At 36.2% G+C, this 4,977-nt stretch overlaps 1 pseudogene; it reads right to left on the bottom strand.

Moving 5' to 3' along the window:
* Nucleotides 1–341: 341 nt before the first annotated feature.
* Nucleotides 342–2,622, bottom strand: LOC18031617 (annotated as a pseudogene).
* Nucleotides 2,623–4,977: the final 2,355 nt, after the last annotated feature.

The following is a 4,977-nucleotide window of genomic DNA, read 5'->3' as shown; positions in this document are numbered from 1 at the left end:
AGCACATTCTCATTCCTAGTTATTTTTGCCAAGTAAACATTAAAATCTCATTTCCATTCCAGCCCATTCCCATTCACAATACACCATAAATTAAAAGCCATTTGAGAAAGTAAGCTTTTATTTATTCATATCGTAAGACACACGCTTTTATTTATTCATATTGTAATTTGTAAGACACGCTTATCCAGAAAAAAAATTTTAAAAAAAATCATTGCATTGAAAAGTCAAATATATAGTATCATTGCAATCTGCCACATTCTCAAGTCAAAATATCAAAACTGTAATTGAAATTAAGCACTAATGCAATAAACTTTAACAAAATGAATTCATATACGGATCTATCACACAGTCACACTGTCCTTGTGCTCTCGTTGGTCTATGGTATCACAAAGGGACGAACCCCTAGTCTCAGGCAAACAAATGACAAAGAACCCACAACATATTATAACCAAACCAAAAACTCCATATGATACAAACTCATTGTTACTCCCAGCAGCCACCAACACTGAACTAAAGATTGCAGCAAAAATGATTGCTAGCCTCATTATCGATGTGGCTGAGTTTCTCACGCAAGTAGGAAACAATTCAATTGCATAAATAAATATCACCGTGTATGCAATGTATGCACTGAACAAAGACGCTAGCTCTAGCCCAATTCTCATTCTCTTTCCGGCATTACTAATATCGTTGGCAACAACTGCCATAATGCTACAAATCCCGCTTATAATAAATAGTACCAGCAATGAACTTTTCCTATTCCATTTTTGAATCAAGAAGAAGGTTAAGAAAAATGAAGGTATTGTTGATGCGAGATTCTGGTTTTCTACTCGTCCATGACCAGTATCTCTCCTCAACTAACTCGTCCACGACCAGGATCTCTTCTCGTAAGACTTCTTCTCCGCAAACTCCTACGTACACAGAGACAGGTCAGAGCACACCGGGTGTTTTTCCGGCGTAATCCCTCCGACGCTCAAGTCAGAAACATAGGCTTTACCTTTCTGGGAAAAACGACCACTAATCTTATGGCTCTTTTATGATTTCTTAATAAAAAGCTCTTTTTATTCAGTTGTAATCTAAAAAAGTCTAACCCTTTTACCTTCGTTGGTTACCCTTTTATAGGCTTCCCTTGAATCCGGGCCTTCCCACAATCCACGTCCATCACCTCCCCAACTCTCGGAAGTGGATGCTCCATTATCGTAGTCGTGGCTGGATGGGCTTCGTGCCTTGATTCTCGGCCAGGAGTGCACGTCTCGCCAACCGTCATTGACCGGGTCTCCCCACCTCAACCTCTAGCAGGAATGGTTTTATCCTCCTAGTAGGAGGTCGGCTCCCACTGTGGCCCCGTGGAGGATACATTCGTGAACAAGCAGAATATTCCTGCTCGTGTTCACCTGCTACCTGACTTCTGCAGAATATACCTGTTCGCGGAATCCTGCTATCAGATACCTGTTCATCATGGCTGGTCTTGTCGAAATATATCCCCCAAACAGGTATCTCCAACAAAGCATTGAACACCACACCTAGATAGATGTCAAATCCCAAGTTTTCAATCCCCAATGTCATGCCGTAATATACAACTCCAATGCCAAAACCAAGAACCATGAGTGCCAAAGTTCTTTCAAGTGCCCATCTCCTAACGAATAATTCCCTGATGGATGATAAAAACGAGGATTCCTTGGATGAAGCTGCTGGTTCATGTCCAAAGGAGACTGCACTTACCAAGCTCAAGCTTAATTGATTTGAATCCTTTATGGGCGAAAGGCTTTTAATAACTTCCACGGCTTCTTCTTGGCGGCCTTGCATGAAAAGCCATCTAGGAGACTCACTAACGAAAATATAAAGCAACCCACTGTAGACAAGTGTCGGAATCGAAGTCCATAAATAGATAATTGTCCATGAAGAGCTTCGATTTGTATAAGCAATTGCCGGCAATGTTAATGTACCTATAGTGAAGAAGAAGGAATCCAAAATTCCGACAAGGCCTCGCCACTCTGTCCCAACTTTCTCCGTTAGTAACACGATAGTACATGTTCCAATCGTGGCTCGGCTAATCCCACTAAAGAATCTCAGAAGGGAGTAAATCCAGAGGTTGTTAGAGAAGATAGTTAAGGATGTTGCTACTGACATCGTTAAACACGAAAGGAAAAGCAAGTTCTTACGACCGAGAGATGAGTCCGCGAGCGTGGCCAGAAAAACAATGCCGAGAAGACAGCCTGTGAAGTGGGATGCTGCTGGCAGGCCTTTGATAAATGCACTTGAACATTCAAGCCCCCATTCGGATATGATTGTGAGTGCAGTAGTAGTAGGGTTTCCATCCCAGGCCCATGAAGATTTTGGAAACATGCAGATGTTAGAGGCTGAGCTGCACGTTGTGTTGTTAAGGCAGTGCCACGTTGGCTCGGCCTCTGTGTAGACGCTGATGAACGATTGCTGTGAATCAAAGAGTGATGCAAGTGAAACTAGAATGGCTTACACAAACTGCGCCCACCCAAAACCTCCGATACCCTGTTCTACAATCTCATCGAGGGATGATATTGACTGTTTATGACTTCTCTGATCACTGCTTTCTTGGTCGTCGGTGCAGCTGTTAGATTGGCATAATAGCGGCGACGGATCCGCCATTGTGTGATCTGAATGCGCCAATGACAACCGAGAGTTACGTTCTCGATCGACTCGAGAGATGGCAAAGGGTAGGGTTTTGAATGGATATATATGTATAAATAACCAAACCCGCATCCGCACCCGCCATTAATGAATTTAATAGCACCAAATATTATTGTCTTTAACGGTCAACGCATGAGGGATTTCATTTCCAATCCCGCTCCAGCAAATATGTACTTCTTACCAACTGAGAGCAGATATTCGTAGATTTTTAGGGGATTGTAGAAGAAAGAATTTAATGTAAATCATAACACATTTAATTGAATCTAAATTAATATTAATTAATTGTATTTCATGATTCGTGCATATTCTATTTCTCTGCTCCTTTTTCATGTTAAGATGTATTCTTTTTTATTTGCATGCTTTTAGTTTTATCAGCCAATTATATATTTGAAAATTATTATATAATTTAAAAATAACATTCCATTAACTAACTATCTGATGTTTATTTATTTATTTTTGTTAAAGAAAGAAAAAAAAAGTTATGTCAAAAAACTTGGATAAGATTTTGCAGGTTTACCGAAGCTAGCTCATCAATATGGTATTTGCGGATAGTTGTTGAAGATTCTGCTACTGTGCTACAAGGCTTCTAACTAGTAGTAATAGGGTTGGATATTCGACTGGGTACTTGTTTTGTTATTAAGCCCAAAACAAAGCCCATATAAGATACATGGAAGAGTGTTCTAGAATTTTGTTAAGACAAGAGATGAGAAAATGGGAAATACGAGGGAGAGAAGAAACCGGAAAAAATACGGAGAAGAAACAAAGAGAAGTTCAAAATAAATAAATAAATAGTTAGGTAGAGTTAGGGATGGCAATGGATTGGATCTGATCCAAGATTCACGTGATCTAAATATAATCGGATCGGATTTGAGTCGGTTTAAAATGAATTTGGATCGAATTTGAATATTGATGTGCGGATCTAAGACGGATCTGGAGCTAGGTTGGATCTATCTGAATATCTAAATCCATATCCATATCTACCCATTTTTTAATTTTATTTTATTTTAAAAGTTTCTTAACAATTGTGGAATTATAATGATAATAAATTTTATTCATAGCACATTAGTGGTATTTACCATACATTTAAACTCTTAAAACTTAAAGGTTAGTTTTGTAAATTTAAAGGCTAGCCAGCCTCAAAGAACGTATATGCAATATTCAAATTGCAAGTCAAGTAATACAACCTGGCAATTTATTTTATTATATTGGCCAAATAATTTTTAAGGAATATAGTTATTCATATATTTAGTCAAATATAGTCATAATAAAAATAATAAAGGACTAAATATAAATCATATTTAATTTATATGTCTTTATCTAATGTTATATGAATGAAGGTGGGTATGTCGTGAATATTAGAATGATGAAAGAAACAATGGAATATTATATTAATCTTACTCCTGCAATTACTTTTGAAGGATATTTTATTATCTTTCTTATTTGTTGTTTTTGTGTAAAAGTATAAGCTACAATATTTATTATATTTTTGAGAAAAAATATATAATTTATTTGTTATCAATACATTTTAACCTTTAATTTTCATTCTAACAAATTATTACTTTTTAATTGTTGAGTTTTAGAATTCATGACAGATATAGAGCAGATTTAGATTTTTATTTTTTTTTTCGGATTTGGAGAAGATATAAATATTTATTTCTTTTTTTTATCTGGATATGAAGCAAAAAATATGGATTCATGACAGATCTAAAGCATATACGGATCTTGATTTTTATTATGGATCTGAATCTATAGTAGAGTAGATCCAACTCATATCTGCCTCATTGCTATTCCTAGGTTGAGCTAGGGGAATGACGATGTGGGATGTGGGTTCTATTAGTGGAAAATTTCATACAAATCCCCATGGCTTTTCAAAATTAGTAATGAGTGTTAGAGGGTTTAGACTTTTCAAGTATATTATTTTTAACTTTTGAATGAGATACATGATTTGCTTATTTGGGAGAAACACGTCACAGGGAATTGGAAGGACAAAGATCCCTGAGAAGAAGAAACACGTGGAACAAGGTGAGTGGTAGTTTGTACCATTTATTTTTTATTTCGAATTTTATTTATTTATATAGCATGTATAATTAAAGTTTATGCTTGAGGTCTGGAATAATCTAAGGTGTATTGTTTGACTAAATGGATTTTGAGGGAATACGAATAAGTATGTATTTGATTTTGGAGTTAAAAACTTATTCGGAGTATTATTTTAATTGTATTAATTTGGAATTTCAAGTGGAGCGAATCTAAAAATTAAGGAAAAATATGTCGAATTTTTGAAATATATACTTAGCCTTTCATCATTCATGAACT

This window comes from Citrus clementina, unplaced genomic scaffold (genome assembly GCF_000493195.1).
Source record: "Citrus clementina cultivar Clemenules unplaced genomic scaffold, Citrus_clementina_v1.0 scaffold_9, whole genome shotgun sequence".
NCBI lineage: Eukaryota > Viridiplantae > Streptophyta > Magnoliopsida > Sapindales > Rutaceae > Citrus > Citrus x clementina.
The sequence above is the reverse complement of the archived record's forward strand: the minus strand, read 5'-3'. Positions and strand labels throughout refer to the sequence as shown.